Here is an 18,663-nt window from a genome sequence, read left to right as displayed (position 1 = left end):
CATAAGTTGGACAATTTTTAAACATTTTTCTTTCATAAGTAGTACTTGGATGACCGCTTGAAGTGAAATTACATTCAGGACTATGGGCCAAGTGCTTAAAACATGGAACATAGAAAAGTACAGCACAGTACAGGCCCTTCGGTCCACGATGTTGTGCTGTGGAATAATCCTAATCCAAAATTAAAATAACCTAACCTACATTCACCTCAATTCACTGCTGTCCATGTGCATGTCCAGCAGTTGCTTAAATGTCACTAATGACTCCGCTTCCACGACTACCACTGGTAAACTATTCCATGCACTCACAACTCTCTGGGTGAAGAGCTGAAGAGCCTCCCTCTGACATCTCCTCTATACCTTCCTCCTAATACCTTAAAATTATGGCCCCTCGTGGCAGTCAATCCTGCCCTGGGGAAAAGCCTCTGGCTATTGACTCTATCCATGCCTTTCATTACCTTGTACACCTCGATCAGGTCACCTCTCTTCCTCCTTCTCTCCAGAGAGAAAAAGTGGGAAAAAGTGGGAACAGTGTAGATTTAGTATTGTTTTGGAGGTACAGGCTTGATGGGTTGAAGGGCCTCTTCTGCACTGTATGATTCTATGATTTCAAGAGCCACATCCTTACCACTGATCTGATTAGTTATGAGTAGAATCCAGGTTAACAACAAGCAAAATCTATCCCTTTGCTTTTTCCTATGCTTTTGAAAATTATCCCATGGGTTTCTGCTGCATGATATAGATCACTCATTGGGTGCTTTTAGGTACAAATGTGGCAGTCTGGGTGCAATGATTGCTTGAAAAATGTGCACATATTGCAGAATTTTAGAAGGCCCTGAACGACATCTGATGTGGTTAGAAACCTAGTTGACTGATATGAGAAGTCTACTGAGGCTTTTCTCGATATTGTGACCAACTTGTGTTTATAAGTAAGTTTGGGATGCTGAGATGGCATTCTCGCTAGGCACCAGCATGTTGCTTTGCATGTAAATTATTGCTTATTAATGACTGTATTAAGTGCAAATCTTTCCTTACTAATATGCTGCTTCTAATCCTATTAACTGCCCTGAGCAAATGATACATCAACAATTCTCAGTGTGGAGCATTCCTGGGTCTATTTCATGACCTTTTCCCAACAACCAATGCAGGGGTTCAAACGCAGTTGCCAAATTAAATACGAACTTTCCAGAGTAATTTACAGATCCCAAAAAATGATCTCGATCAGCACACATTCTCTGGTCTAGTAGCCCTCTTGGGTGCCTTGTGTAGTCCCTTGCCACTGATAACATCAGTCCGATACTTGATAGAGTCCTTAAAAAAGTCATGCGTCTCTCTTTTATTATTTGCAGGCTGTGGTCTTGCAACTTTTCTTGGGTCTCTTCTATATTTTTTGAATGATCCTCTTTGAAGGATCCAGCAACCATAATATTATCCACATAACTCCTCGCAATCCATTGAAAATTTAATCCATGACCCTCTGCAATACAGCCAGAACTGACCTGATGCCAAAAGGTTGTCACTTGTAGTGGAACAGTCTTTTGTGTGTCACTATTGTCAGCGGTGGCTGATCCTCATTTTTGACACTCATCTGTAAGTGGGCCTGCAACAGATCCATTTTTGAGAATTTTCTTTCCATCAACCATCCCACTGAACAGATCCTCAATGAGTGGAAGTGGGTATTGATCTACACTCAGGTTGGATTCACTGTGACCTTAAAGTCACCACAAATCCTCACTGTGCCAACTGTTTCTAAGACTAGGACATTTGGAGTGGCCCATTGACTGGTGGTTACTGGTTCTAATGCTTCCAGATTCACCAGCCATTCCAGTTCAGCCTCCACATTAAGTTGGATGGCCTGTGGTACTGGGCATGCCTTCAGATTTCTTGGATAAACTTCCCATTTCGACCAAATTTTAATATCTACTCTTTTCATTGTCAGCAGGGTTTCCATGAAGACATCCTTAAAATATCTCATGCTACTCATTTTTGAGACTGCCAGCCTATTAAATACGCCCCAATTTATCCTTAATTTCACTGACCAGAAGAGTACGAAAAGTGCAGGATCCCCATCTTTCACGACGTACAGAGGCAACTCGACTCATTGATCCGTTAATTATACTTTTACCCATAGTCCATCAGTGACACCACTTCTCCCTGAAGATCCATAGTGTACACTCGACAGGCTTCAGTAGCGGTGCCTTTCAATTTTCCCTATCTCTATCACTTTTCTGTCTTTACTGCTTTCCCCTCTAATTTGTGAAGAACCCAGAAACAATCAGTTTCACCCTGTACTGATAGGATGTTAAACCAAAACTCTGTTGTCTCTAGGCCTTATGCTTCTCCTGCAGGCCCAGCTGACTCCCAGTCTACCCCCTGGCTGGCAGCATGTACCTTATGCCTTATTGTCTCAATTTTCACACCTTCTCTTGCTTGAGTTGTCCCTTTCAGTTTCAGGCAATATGACCCACTCGCTTACACCTGCAGCACTGGTCTTCTCAAATCCAACATATTGATTCCTTGTTGCCACTTCAGAGGCATTTTAAGGTTGGTACCACACTTTGCTAAGTTACTGTTACTTTATGTACCAGGGCGCCATGACTCAACCGTGTTGCTTTGCTGGTGGTTAACTCCATCAAGGTACCAATTTTGAAAGCTGGCTTAAAATCCAGATGTCTCCATGTTAGTATCTTGTGTTAAATGGCTTTGTGTTGGAGTCCACAAGACAAATGGTCCTGCAAAGCATCTTGGAGGAACCCTCTGAATTTATACTGTTCATCTAGCCTCTTTAAGGCAGCCACAAATTTGGTGACAGGTTCTCCTTTGTTCTGTGCCTCTTTATAAAAATGGAAACATTCAATTATTTCCAGTGACTTTGGTGTAAAATAATTCCCAACACTTCAGAAATTTCTTGGTTTGCCTTCTCCATGGGTTTCTTTGATTGCAGTGGATTCCTTAGAATCATGAAGGTCTGGCTCCCAATGATACTCAAGAAAGCTAGAGCTGTTATGACTTCAGCCATTTCATTCACCCTTAAAAATGCATCAAAATGTTCGGCGCGCAGCATCCAACATTCGGTATCTTCGTCAAATGGTCTCATTGCTCCAATTTGACCCAATATTTTCTTTTCCCACTGGTGGGATTACCGAGTATAATAACTCTTCACCATCTGAGTCCCTAGTCGCTGCAGTGGCCGCAATCTCAATGACTGTGGTCACATTGTGCTCTTCCCTGGCATCACATGTAGCTTGAGTTCCCTTATTACTGCTCTCCACGATGACTTCTAGAATATTTTACGTGATTAATCCCCTGTTTAGCCATCGACCACAGCCGTTTGTGACAATTACCCTCTCTCCCAGTGTCACATCCACAATCCCGTACCGTTTTCCAATTCCAGGCAACATCTTTCCTCTTGACAGAAACGAGGGCACTTGCACACAATTTTTGGCTTAAATTCATTGAGTCCAGCAATGAGGAAAAGGGAGGGATTGAGTATGATGAATGCAGACAGAAAAGCAGTTAATGGTGAAGCAGTTCAAAGAGCAACAGTGAGGTGTCTCCAGTGAGGAGTAGGAAGTGCAGTGAACAGAAAGAGTTTGTAGATTGGGAGGATTATGTGCACAGCAGCAGTTGTGCAGACATGATATACGCAATAGCGTGACATAATACATGCAACACCATGAGCCTTGCTAAGAGATGTGTGCAATATCAGAGTTAGAGTGAGTGGTTGACCCCTGTGAATGTGAGGGAGCAGAAAGAAGTTGATGGCTCGTACCATATAAAGTGCAGAAAATCAGTGAACGTCTCCGTGTACTGCTGGAAATGGCATTATACCTGGGACATTTCACTGGCTGCATTGGCCATCTCAGTTCAGGATGGCATATGCTGGTGATGTGGCCTTTTTTGTTGGCAAACAGGGAAAAGTTGTATTCTCCTTTCCACCACTCCAGCACCAGCCCCTCACCAATATCAGTAAACCTACTGTTAGGGCAACACAAAATTAAAGGCAATTCCTGGCCTAGAGCACCTGAAGTGCTGTAGAGTGGAGTTTTAAATGTGGCACCAGGTATGTGAGCATTGCATAGTCCTGGCAGCAATACGCCCTTCCACCTTCCCTGATACACAATTCCATGAGATAGCTGCCGAAAAATCTGTGATGATGCTCTGGCATTAAGGGGTGCATTTTTGTCCTTTTTATAAACAGAGGTTGAGATAAAGGCCGAGTAGTCTGTTCGAAGCTAATAAAGTAAACAGCTTGTGAGGCTTTGAATTTTTTTTAAGTTAGAACAATAGAAGCAGTGTGAAGGAGTAGGGTCAAGCTCCCACAGAGCAGGATTTCAGTTTAACTTTCAGTAGCTGTTGGAGCTAGGAAGCTGTTATATAGCAAAATGCTCTCTCTCTCTCTCTCTCTCTCTCTCTCTCTGTCTCTCGGTTTTCTCTTGATATTCCTTCCTCCCTGATTAGAGAATTGCAGGTAACACAATGTATTTTATTGATTTTACCTTTGCCAAAGATGTGTGTATGAGATGTTACCATATTGGAACTGTTTAGCAGCTAAATAACTTACAAATCTGTTAAGTTTTCCAAGAGAGTTGTTACTCCATTTCTTAAATGTTTTGTTTATATTTTAATCGTAGTGTAGGAATGAAATGTGTTTTTCTTCAAGCCTGGTAGTTTGCCAATTGAATTGCATTGAAACCCATTGCCTGATATTTGCCTTTAAAAATTAAAGAAAAGGCTGGGGTGAGGGCTGTCTCCTTAATCTATTTTGACAGGGCTTCATCCGATCCATAACAGAAGCCAGTTGCATTATTATTAAAACAAAGAGTGTAAGATTGTCAGTGGCAGTTTGAATCATGAATCTCACTTGGAACAGAAAACACCATTCCATTTTTAAAAAACACTCTTTGTTTTGTTGGTGGATTTCAAGCAATGGCCATAAGTCAAACTTAAAACAAAAGCATTACATTTTTGTCATGGCAATCTGTTTCTTGTGCATATTTTAAATAAGGTAAGGAATCAAATTTCTAATTTAGAAGAAACTGCGAAAGTAAAAGTCAGGTATTGTGGAAAATAAGATTAGCAAGTGGGAATGACACATTCGTGTTATATTTTATAATGTGTTACAAATACTTGCGACAACTGCCTTTCTTTTCATTTGTTTGTTCTCAAATCAATAAAAAATTACAACTCATTACATCATATTGAAAAAGGATATTGTTGGAGTTAAGAGGAAGCATCTGAATAAAATGATCAATCATATATTTCCAAGTACAATATTTAATAATGTGAACTGCATAGGTATTGAGCATGGAAGATGATGTAACATTTCTATTTTCCTGCTGTTTTCTGTTCAATAAAGATACGGAACTGAAGTATCTCTGAACGCTGGATCTGCACATATATTCCACAACACCATTAAAAAACATTTATATCACCATTTCTGTGAGATCTCCTATCTAGTTTGCCTCCAGTATTTACTGTAATGCAGTCCCCTGATATGGAACAACAAATATAAGCAAAAGATTTACAAAAGCATGTTTCTGTCTGCACATTGAAACCATAAAACAAAAGTGGTGTGGATATGAAGAAAATTTAGGGATTGGAGCTCAATGGAAAACAATGTGCCACTGTACCTTAGCAGGAGACCTTCCTCCCATTGTATTTGGGATTCCTGCCGAAATCCTCAGTACATTTTAGCTTTTCAAACTGTAATTCATTTTTGAAGTAGTCGTAGGATGATTCCCTTGTTAGGGAAATTAATGAATTTCTCAGCACCAACACCATTGCTTAGTCAGTTGTGGAAATCTTGTCTACAAATAATGCAATGTTGTTAAGCATCAATAGATTTGTCTATTTTAATGTTGTCATCCTTCACTATTGATGGCAAAGTTAAATGGAACATTGCTGGGAATAATTCTTTCACCTTAATGAGGTACCAGCACACATGGACTTCTATTGCAATCTGTCCTTCAACATGTCAGTCATGTCAGCACTGAGCTGACACCCATGTATTTTGTGATAGAAGTAGAGAGAGAGAAGAGACCTGCTGGTCAGACCCCCACGTGTGCTGATCGAGCCCTAGTGCTTCTGTGTTGAACCACTTGCTGACTTGATGATCTCCTGCAGTGCAATTCCATCTCGGCTGATTGAAAAGAGTAGTTGGATCAGTCAGTTTCAGCCAGCATCAAAAAATGATAGAATGTCATACAGGAGAAATCATGTTGGAGAAAAGGATAAGGAAAATGATGAGGATTGAATCACAGCAGGCAACATCATGGGAGAATATATTTTGGAAGTGGTTTTGTCAAGATTATTCGATTGGAAATTTGATGCAGCAACATCAGTACAGGAGACGTACTCTCACTTAGGGTAGAATTTGGAGTCACATCTTTTGTACTTTTCCACTTTTTTGAGATTAATGTCATGCAGACTGCAACAACACATAGTTTCCCAGCAAGGAAATGCGTGGGTTTGAGTACATATTTTAATTCTATAAATTAAACAATCATAGGAAAAACAATCAACTATTGTTACCAAGCATTTTTTGTCTCTTTTTCTCTTTGTCTTGTATCTGTGTCTTTTAATAGCTTAAAAAGTGTGGGTAATAGTGTTAGACAGGCAACCTTAATTTATAGCATGAATTGAATTTAATTAAGTATCAAAAGTATATTAAATATCTAAGTACAAAATGTGAAATAATTCTTGACGATCCATGTTTTTCATCTCGTCGTGTAATCTATTAAATTTCAACACAGTTGCTATAGTCAAAGATATTAAATTTCATTCAAATTGAAATGACTGCATATCCTTGAAAAGCAAAAATAAGAGGTGGAATAATTCAGAATTCTATCTCTGGCCGAGCAAACAAGAGGACCATGCGATAAAGCTGTTTCAGAATATTTAACCATGGACATGCAACATTTTAAAATAGATATCTGTAACATGCTAGGCAAAATGCACAAGAATATGATTATCACAACTATGTCATTTGCAAAGACTTTAGAGTACTCCTGCATTAGAACATTACAGCCATTCAATAAATACATTTGTGATCTGCCTCTTTCTTTTGTCTCATGACCAACTACTTCTGTGACATTTTTACAAATTCCTCTGCCATTTAGCAGACAGCACAATGTTCCACGCCATTAAGAAAGTAAAACAGTGCATAATGCTTTCTGTTTCTTCCTTTAAGTATAAGTCATCAATTACTGTTTTTGTCAGCCCATGGTCGGATAATTATTTTCCCAAAGTGTGTAAACATATTGCAGGTCGCCTCACTAATCGAAAACAAGTAACACTTCTTTGAGAAAAAAAAAATCATAATGCTAACTTCAAGGAAGTACATGAAGCATGGAATTTTTAGTGATTTGTGTTTGTAAATAAAGAGAAAATTTGAAAATATTGAATACCACATCAGTCTGACACATAATCCAATGCATGAAATGTAAGTTGGCAGTCTGGCTAAGATTGCAATTGGCCATCAAAAGATCTTTAACAGATACAAAAATTAACTTAGAAAATAATCAAACATTGATTTTTTTTTCACTGAGGCATCAGTCAACAGTAATGTATAGATTGATTCCTGAAATAATGTGAGTTTGAAAAATTGGATTAAGTGAATCTGCTCAATGAAGCAATGTCACAATATTTGGTAATTCAGTGAACGATGTATTCAGCAAAGTAAGATGAAACATTTTGGAGTTTGACAGCGACAGTGAAATGTCTTGTATATTTCCAGTTATATGCTTTAAAGTGAAAGTTTATAGTTATACAATACACTTCACAACCTTAGAAATGAGTCAAAATACTATCCTTTTAAAGACATACTTTTGGATTTAATCACTTTGTGGTGTGGGAGGCAAAGCAACCACATTTCACAGAGCAACATCCCACTAACAATAATAATCTGGTTATCTATTTCAGTGATGTTGCTTCTGCAATTAATATTGTCTAGAACACTGAGGTGAAAACCATACACTCTTGAAATAGTGCTGATGAAGACTTTGATTTAACATAACCTTCTAAAAAGATACTATCTGCAACAGTATGGGACTCACTCTTGAAAAAAAATGCATGCACCAGATTATTCTAAGTATATTTACATATCTGCAAAGCATCTGCCACAAAGCGAAGATAATCTTTTGGTCCAAGAAAGCACAGTGGACACCAGAAAAGATACTGACCAGGCGTATAGTGGAGAAGGCTAGGATGAGACCAAGGTTGCCTGTAAATTTAAGTTAGAATTTGAAAGAGATATTCCTTTAATAAGGCTTATGAAAAAATTCACACTTACCACTCTGATGATAGCTTCATGAGGCCCCTTTCGATGATCACTGATTTCGTTTCAAGTGCCTAACAATATGAATTGTTTGGATTGTGTGGCATACGATGTACAGTCACAAATTAAATTAGTAAAGGCCTGCAGCAGTTGTTAGACCTTCAATTTTCATATGTAATGGAGGTAACATTTGTTTCAAAAGAATGCCTTGGATAACTGTACAGAGATATGTATCAAATTGATGCACAATAGCCTTCTAAATTTGACTTACGTATCCATTTTATGTCCATTTTGCCTAGAAATTAATCTTGCTGTGATCCAATTTACTGCCCAACATTTTATAGTGGTGCATATGCCTTTTTAATTTTGCTTTAAATTCTGCCCACCCTCCTTTATCAAAGCCATTAGGACGATGAATGTGGCTTTAAAAGACTGCTTAAATTCTAAGATAAAATTAGAATTCATCTTTTTGACATTCTATTCACACAAGAATCTTGCTCCAACAGTTAAGAGATGATAGCAATAAGTTTTAAATCAGATTACAATACTTACAAGGTGTCCTTATGAGGTCTCTAAACAGAAGAAAGATGGCAGAAGGTTTTAGAGAGAAAATATGAAAGGCCAGGTGAGAGGATGCTGAAGGCATCAAAATTGGAGCAGATAAAATCTGAGGCGCGTAAGAGGTCAGAATTGGAGGAGAGCAGAGATCACAGAAGGTTGCTAGGCTAGAGGACATTACAGAACTAGGAAAGACTGTGGTTTGAAAATAAAGAAAGTATTTAGTTTGAGATCTAACTAGAATTGGATCTGATGTCAGTGAATGAGTGCACAATGCGGCATTTGGTACAAAGTAGTATTTGGGAAACACATGTTGGATTGAGGTATTTTTAATGATTACTTAAGTTTTACAAAGTTAGGCAAGTGATGAATTAAATTATCTTCGACGTGTTTGCGAGGAAAATAGCCACATGTCCAGGTCAGGAGTATGGCAATGGTTTATGTTTTTTACTCCTGCTTTATGGTGCAGGCTGATGTAAATGTAGCTAATGTGATTATTTTTGAAGTGACATGCCTTTACTCAAAGGCAGCCTCATTTTACAACAACAACAGAAGGATCTCCAGACCCAAAACATCAACTTTGTTTTCTCCTTCACAGATGTTGCCAGACCTGCTGAGCTTTTCCAGCAACTTTGTTTTTGTTGCAGCTATATTTTAAATTGTTGGAGTCTTGTATTCAGTGCATTTAACATGTGTTTTTGTGTTTAAAACTTCAAGATTATGTTCTCCACTGAGTCTTGTAGTCGTGAAGTTGTTATCTGGTCTTTTTGCACGTAACAGTTGGAACATTTGGGGTGATAATTATTGGGAGGTGACACAACATACTTTAAACATGTTCATAAATGGCTCATACCTGTTAAGTAGCTTATGTAAATGTAAAACGTAAAACCTGTAAAAACATGTTTGTACCTAAAACACACCTTGTAACTAATCAGAACCGCTAAAAGCTTTTAGAACATCTCTCTCTCAAACTCAGTCTATAATTCTAATTGATGTTAAATTGAACCCAAAATCCAAGAGACAGAGAGGAAATTTAATTAAAAAGAATAGTGTGGGAAACTGATGAAAATTAAATACGCGAAAGGTACAGTGAGCACCACTCAATAACATTCATAGTTCCGTCTTAAAGTTTTAATGAAATTAGTTCTTTTCTCATTTGCTTGTGCAATGCTATATTGCAGATACATATGTCATAGTGTCATAGAGGTATACAGCACAGAACCAGGCCCTTCAGTCCATCTCGTCCATACCAACCAGATATCTTAAATTACACTTTGTCCCATTTGTTAACATTTGGCCCATGTTTCTGTGAAGTCTTAGGTCCCTTTTAAATCTTTCTTGCCCTCACCTTAATCCTATGTCCTCTAGTTTTGGACCACCCCACCCAGGGAAAATACCTTGTCTATTTACCTATCGATGCCTTTCAAGACTTTATAAACCCCTATAAGGTCACCCTCAGCCTCTGATGCTCCAGGAAAAATATTCAGCCTCTCCTTATATCTCAAACCCTCCAAACCGTGACAACATCCTTGCAAATCTTTTCTGATCCCTTGCAAGTTTCACAACATCTTTCCTAAAGCAGGGAGACCAGAACTGTATGAAGTATTTGAATAGTGGTCTAACCCCTACAGCTGTATGCTGCAACATGGCCTCACAGCTCCTATACGCAAGCGACTGACCAATAAAGGCAAGCATACCAAACACCTTCTTCACTATCCTACCTACCTACAACTTCACGTATGCTGTTATAAAGCAGCTAGCTCATTCAATATTTAGTAGTCATCCAGGTTTCTATTATATTCTAGGTTTCACTCCTTTCACACAGAAATGGTTCCTTTTGATCATTCCTCCTCCTCTGCCTTTGTCATATAAAGAATGGAACCATTGTAGGATTTAAAGCAATTTATCTGAACTTCATATCTGCATTAATATTATGAAGCAATTCACTACTTCATGTCAATAGAAATTTATAATATAAATGAAATTGTAACTGCATGTTGTTGCAGTTTTTAATACTCTTGCGCTTGAGACATTTGTTTACACAATAGATGGAGACCTCACATCACTCATACTTTTAAATTAACTGCAATTATTCGTTAAACTCACAATGAATATATATACTGCAGTTTAATTTTTTAAAAATCCATAAACATTGTTCCAGCCCTCAGTCCTTACATCTTCTACACACTACATACCCTCATTCATTCTAACCCATGTCATAATGTTTTCCATGCTGCTCTCCTCGTTGCTGCCATGCTGATGCCCCTCAAATCACCTGTGACACCACATGCCCCTTAACATACTGCTCATTTTCTCTCTTTTTTTTATCACAACCTATAGCTGTGTACCTATTGCCTTGGCCTTTACAGCTCCGAAAACTTTAAGTCAGCTCGTATCAAACCCGTCTTCATATCACTACTGTGATGTATTTGTTTTTCACCACTATTTCCTTATCCATCCATGCCAACTCATTTAGTGCTGATCATTGGTAAATCTCATCAGGGCAAGCTTACATGATATTGCTATTTTAAACAACACACTAGTTGATTCAAAAATAAATCAATGTTCAAATTCCTCCAACTAACTTCCTACGAAAACAAATTTTTTGTCTTCCAAGTTGTTTGATAGTGCTTTACTAATTATGTAACAGTTTTACTGATTCTTTAACGGCATTGACAATTATCTCAACAGCTTTGACAGTTCAAAGTCTGTTGTGGCGCAAATCTGGGCTCATCTCGAATGGATTCAGAGACTCTGAAGGGCAATAGAGAAGAATACTTCTGAGTATATGAAGCAGATAAACTACAGAAAAAGAGCAAGTTGTTTGTAACAGTCAACTTCCAAATGAAGAGATGCTAGAGCAGATGGGTTTTTTGGAGATTTAAGAACCGAGGAATTTCCAGGAGAGATCTTGTGGCTAATGCTTAGTTTAAGGATGAGAAGAAGACTGAGTGAAATGTGAATGAATTATCTTTTAAAAGGACTGGAATCCCAACAAAAGAAAAGAGAAAAGTGAAAAGAAAATTCAAGGAATGAGAGATGGAGGCAGGAAAAAGAAAGAGAAGCGAAGGGGAAGAAATTTTCAAGAAAATTCAAGGAAGAGAAGCATTTTCAATTGCCACAGAAAAGACTCACTCTTGGGTACAGCAAAGACCTGGATGCAGCTAAGAGCAGATATAGAATAATCTAAGGGACAACACAATGTTGACCTGGAGGAACACAGCAGGCCAGGCAGCATCAGAAGCACAGAAAAATTGACGTTTTGGGTCAGGACATTTCTGAACAAGGGTCCCAAATGAAAACATCAACTTTCCTGCTCCCCTGATGTTGCCTGGCCTGCTGCGCTCTTCCAGCTCCACACTGTGTTATCTCTGACTCCAGCATCTACAGTTCTTACTATCTTATAGTCTAAGGGGCTATATTTTTGCAGTGCAGAACAGAATCCTAAGTGCAAAACCTTATGGCAGCAATGATACAAATACTGATCAACTAAGGGTTGTGTCATTAAAGACAGATTTTCTGATTGTGGCAAAAATTGACTCATAAGCTTGAACAGTTAAGGACACTAAAAAACAAAGGTAGTCAATTCAGTCCTCCTCACAAAGTTCAAGCTCTAGAATATAGAACATAGAACAAAACAGTTCTGCCCTTCAGCCCTCAGTGTTGTGCTGATCTATTATCCTACTAAGATCAAACTACCATGCATTCCCTACATTTTACTATCCTCCATGTACCGATCCAAGGTTCTCTTAAAAGTCCCTAAGTACCTGACAACTGGTGCAATCTAGAAGATGAACAAAAGAATTGGAGTGGGTAGATAAATTATTCTTCCATAAAATAATTTTAAAGATAAACAGCAAAAATGATCTCTTGGCTCTGTGACTTTGAACGTAGACATCTCAGTACTTTAATGTCAATGCTTTCATGATAAAGAATGAGGTAACTTTAAAAACAAATATATTATCCTTGTAAGAATTAAAAGGCATTGCTGGGCACTTGTAGAGTTTTCCAACTGAAATGTAGGAAATGCAAAAAAGGGAGGTGAAATACGTGGACATAAAAATAGAAAATGTTGAAGCAGGTAAATTAAAACTAGAACAGCTAAGATTAGGACTGGAATCCAAACAGCAGAAAAGAGAAAAGAGAAGAGAAAATTCAAGGAATGAGAGATGGAGGCAAGAAAACGAAAGAGAGGTGAAGGGAAAGAAATTTTAGAAAGAATTCAAGGAAGAGAAGCATTTTCAATTGACACAGTTTGAGTTGAGAATAAAGAATCTCAATGAAAGCAACATCAGCGAGGGAATCATATCTAAATGAGACTAAAATGGATGAAGGATTGAAGTTTGTGAATTTAATTCATAAACTTGATGAAAAAGGAGGATGTGTTTGCTGACACTGAAAATAAATGATCATTTTACTAAACCAGCGTAGTATTTTACAGTGGTCATATAAAGTCTTAAAAATAGTATGTTTTAATTTCAGAAATTAGGTTTAAATTGTGCACATGTACAGTCAGCAGGCCTGTAACATTTACATGTCAGCAAATAGATCTACAGTAAAATTATTAAAACGTGAAATGATTTGAACAAATATAATAATACAATCACTGACAAATTTGTATCTAATTTAAAAGCCATAAGTTTTAAAGGTGATAATTACATCCTGATGTCTATAACAAGGAATTTGAGTTAAGTTCCTGTGCAATTTTGATATCTGCAAATTTAGCCAATGATGAACTGGTTCCACCTTCAGAAGCAATTTCTGACAGAATTCATGAAGTTTTTTTTCTGAAATCATTATTGCGACCTTTCTTGTTTGCTGCATGAATTTTCATCCAAAAATTGCTTATTAATGAATTATTTTGTCCTCAATGTGTGCACAGTTAATCTCAATCAATACTGTCCAAATTTTATTTCCATTCATTTATGTCCAATCAGTAAATAAAGACAAACTTACTTTCCTATCATATGGGCTTAACTTGATCAAAGTTTCAAAAGCAGCAAATCGGCTCACTTTCTATCGAACACTGTCTTGAGACATTTTATATAAAAAGCTGCAGTGCAGAAATTTGACTATCTGTAATAACCAAATTTTGCTAGACATTTTTGTGAACCAATTCAAAATATTTAGTGAACTCAATTTTCTTCACAATCAAAAAATGGATTATTTCTATATAAACCTGCAGCAGTGACACAGCAAATGATTTTTGTACCATGCTGTAGACATGATTAGACTCAACCGTTATCTCATAAGCCTAGCTAAGATTAAAGCATGATAATATTAATCAAACATTCCAAGAGGCTTCCTGTAATAAGGTACAAGCTTCAATCTATGTTGCAGTGAAGTGGTTTGCAAGATTAAATGTAATGAATTTAGCTTTCTAGCAGCATGTATCTAGTCTTGTGGTTTGCATTTTCAGATTTCACTGACTACTTTGAAACAGGTTGAAAGTGCTCTGGAATAATGACCAGGTTTCATTGTCAATAGCAAAACATCAATTGCCTCAAAGAAACCTTTTCAGCCCCATCTAACAATCGTTATCCTGGATTTCCATTTTCCATAAAGCAGCTTGAAAGCCAAGTGGAACTCAATGGGCTGGATGTTCCTACAAGAGACAGCAAGTGGGAAGCAGGACTGACCTCATGTTGCATTTCCATCTCCATTAACAATCTGCCTGGAAGCTGGATTTTCCCAGGAACCAGATCTTAATTAGTTGGGAGACAGAACTGTCAACCACATCAACACACCCATACTGGGAGTAGATGCAGGCTGATTTTGGGCGTCCTCAACAGTTCTGAAGAAGAGACATACTGGGCTTGAAACATTAATGGTGTTTTTCTCTCTCTGCACAGATGCTGTCAGACCTGCTGCGTTTCTCCAACATCTGTGTTTGTTTCAGATTTCCAGCCTGTGCATTATTTTGCTTCCATTCCTCAGAATTTCCAAATACATTGACCAAATCTTCCAATGACTTCAGTGAAAAATGTCAATCTCTATCGGAAAGGCTTTAAAGCACATTTAAATGCAAACACGTAAACAATTAACACTTATTTATTCACTAATGCACACCCAAATTCCTTATACAGCTCACACCCACACCACCACCATCCTCACTTCATCTAACCCCATTCCTTATCAGACTTTATAATGATATATTAACTTGATAATGTAAAAACTGAAACATATTCCTAAATCCAAATGCCCCAAATTAATCGATTTGAATCTTACTTGCAGACTCAGGCCTGATTTTAATTGCTCCACCATTAGTTTGAAGTGGGTTCACATCTCATTATGGCAGATAGCGGAATTTGAATTCAATAAAATCTGGAATTGGAAGTCTAATAATGACCAGAAAACCATTGCAAAAACACATTTAGTTAACCAGTGCCCTTTCAGGGAAGGAAACAGTGGCCCTTACTTGGTCTGGTCTGTATGTTACTCCCAACCTGCTACAACATAACTAGAATTGCCCTCTGTAATGGTCTTTTGAGATTGTGCTTACTCCAGCTCTCTTCATGTCTCTGAACTCTTAGTACTTTTGCCCAGTTCAATAGACTCATTCACCTCTTCGATGATGTTAGTTGGATGTACCTGTGTTTAAAAAGCATTGAGACATTTTACATGCAGCACTATACAAACTTATTATTTAGATATTTAGTCTATGATTATTAATCCATTTGAAAAGGAGCTCTTCAATCAAATAATTTTGCAGTGAGACAAACATATACATCTATCCGCTTTGCAAAACCAAAATCAACACAGCAATATCTCATAACCATTCTATCATTGCAAACATCTACAGCCCTACTCTAATCTAGTGCAGATTGGAGGTGTAGAATTAGACAATTAATGGAGAAAGGAGGCTCCATGAACATGCTCATAAATTGCAGAATCCAGTCTGAGGGCAAGACAATTGTTTAGAAAATGTTCCTAAGTACCAAATTGACGATCTTACTAAGCCCCCTCATGAGTTTCCAACTTCCAGGGGTTTGGTTCATTCCATGTGGTGGTAAGAAATAGCAGTACATGAGAAACAATAGTTTTCAACATTGATACCATTCCAAATTTATTGCTGAATCTTGTAAACCAGAATTGATCAAGATGTTCTCATAATACTTCAGATTAATGATTGAAACAAGGTAAGGAGTTGGTTCAACATCTTCTCAGAGCAACTAAAGATAGGAATAAATAGAGTTCTTTCCATCTCAGCTCCTTGTGAGGAAAAAGAAATATAATCTTTCTGGCAATAAATGGAATCAGATTTTGGAAGTTAAATGTGTTGATGTCAAGGGAAGGATTGTTCACTGGTTTATTCAGTTCAAGTGCTACTTTGTGGCTATTATATCTCAGTCCAATATATTAGACTGCAGTAGTGAATTTTGATGGCACACATTTATTTGTCATTAATTTCTGTGGGAGTTCACCTGGCTGAATTGATTGATGCAATTTTGGAAGATAATGTAACTAAATCCCAAAGAAACAGATGGCTGGATTTTGTCAAAAAAAAGGTTGCTTATATCAGTTCTGGCTGATTTCCTTCTGAACAACAGCAGATTTACAGTCAAGGAATGATCATTGAATACAGCTCACATCTACAGGAGTTGGGAGTCAATTAAGTCCTGTTTGACTTGTTGCACCAAACACTGCTCTGCTGTGCTCTGTCATGCTGAAGGGGACATTTCTCCCGTACAATGTCCTCATGTTTGTCCTCAGAGGCTGCTGAATCTCTGTCCACATCTCAGCATCCATTACCATCCCTCTTTAACTGTTGCGGATATGCTGAGTACAGCATGCTAGGATCATGCAGTACACTATGTGCACTGTACTGTAACCTCTTCCTTCACAACATACATACACATGGAACCACATAGCATATAAAATTGACTTGAACGTAAGAGTGGTGGTGGAGGGCTAGTTTTTGGATTGGACGCCTGTGGCTGGCGGTGTGACACAAGGATCAATGCTGGGTCAGCTCCTTTTTGTCAGTTACATAAATGATTTGAATGTGAATATATGAGGTATTGTTAGTAAGCTTACAGATGACAAAAATAGCTGGTGCCATGGACAGTGAAGAAGGGTACCTCAGAGTACAATGGGACCTTTGTCAGATGGGCCGAGGCTTGGCAGATGGAGTTTAATTTGGATCAATGTAAGGTGTTGCAGTTTGGGAAAGCAAAGCAGGGAAGGACTTGAAATAGTACATAGTAGGGCCTTGGGAGTGGACGTTGTTAAACTCTAGAAGGTGCAGAAAATATTTACAAAGGAATGTTGCCAGGAATGGCGGGTTTGACCTAAATAGAGATGTTGAATAGACTGAGGCTTTTTTCTCCCCTGCAGCATCGGAGACTGAGTAGTAACATTATAGAGGTTTATAAAATCAAGAGGAACAAGGATAGGGTGAATGGCCAAGGTCTTTTCCTGGCATGGGAGAATCCAAAAGTAGAGGGCATAGTTTTAAGGTGAGAGGGGAAAAATTTTTAAAAGACCCAAGGGACAACCATTTCGCCCAAACGGCAATGTATGTATGGAATAAGCTGCCAGAAGAAATGGTGGAGGTGGGTATAATTTCAACATTTAAAAGGCACCTGGATGGGTATATGAATAGGAAGGGTTTGTGGACACTTTTGGCTCAACATAAGAGGAAATCAGCTCCCTGCACTTGTAGCATCTTGTCAATACATAATTGATGCAGTTGCCCTTTGAAGGATCTCACAATGCTGCAAGTAGAATCCACGTGCTTAAACAGAAAATAGAACGCTAATGCGAGCCACTTTATGTGTGGCGGCAGCCATTTCTATCACATTTTTGTAATTCATGTAATGATGGAAAGCAACATAGGGTCAAACTTGGCAGAAGGATTGAGAGTCTGTAAGTCCTATAGCAAGTTTAAAAGCACAAAATGCAAGACAAGATGGCATCAAATGCTGTGGCCATTCAAGTTGGTGTAAAGCGAGCACTAATACAGTAAGTGAAGAACCTTGCTCTAATGCCTAAGATCGGCATGTGCAAGGCATCCTGGCAGCAGGAAGACAACGTAAAGTGTTGGTTGCTCCAAATTGCTCCCCCTAAATTGTGAACTATATTCCAAGTATGTTGGAAATATGCCATGATGATTTGGTTTGGCTGGTTCATGTCCAATGCTAACCTCTGTGATGGGGTATTGAGGCAGAATCTACCCTTTGAGCATGCCCAGAGGTGTTTGGGACTGACATCCAAGATGGATGGCTGGAGCAACAAGCAGCAAGCTGGAGACACTGGGTACCTGCTTTGACTTTCATTTTGGTAAATCTCGCGGCTTAGTGGTTCTTCTCAGTGCGGCAGAATTGGAAACTGCATCTGACTGTGGTGACATTAGATACTAATGAGATTCTAATAAGGGAATTGGCCCCTTAACACTCATTGGTAAAATTCTCATACTTGCTCTTCAAATCTTGGTTGGGCTTTATTTTTAAAACATTAAGAAACTCTTAAGAGGACCTAAAGGGCAACTTTTTCATGCAGAGGGTAGTGCGCGTATGGAATGAGCTGCCACAGAAAGTGGTGGGGACTGGTACAACTGCAACATTTAAAAGGTATCTGGATGGCTATGTGAAAAGGAAGGGCTTAGATGGATTGGTGAATATAGATGAATATAGTTCTGCATGGAGATGGCCTCAAGGCCCTCCGCTTCTTCCTGTCCCGCAGGCCCGACCAGGCCCCCTCCACCGACACTCTCATCCGCCTAGCTGAACTCGTCCTCACACTCAACAACTTCTCTTTTGACTCCTCCCACTTCCTACAGACTAAGGGGGTGGCCATGGGCACCCGCATGGGCCCCAGCTATGCCTGCC

The sequence above is a fragment of the Stegostoma tigrinum genome, chromosome 15, assembly GCF_030684315.1.
Source record: "Stegostoma tigrinum isolate sSteTig4 chromosome 15, sSteTig4.hap1, whole genome shotgun sequence".
Classification (NCBI taxonomy): domain Eukaryota; kingdom Metazoa; phylum Chordata; class Chondrichthyes; order Orectolobiformes; family Stegostomatidae; genus Stegostoma; species Stegostoma tigrinum.
The sequence above is the reverse complement of the archived record's forward strand: the minus strand, read 5'-3'. Positions refer to the sequence as shown.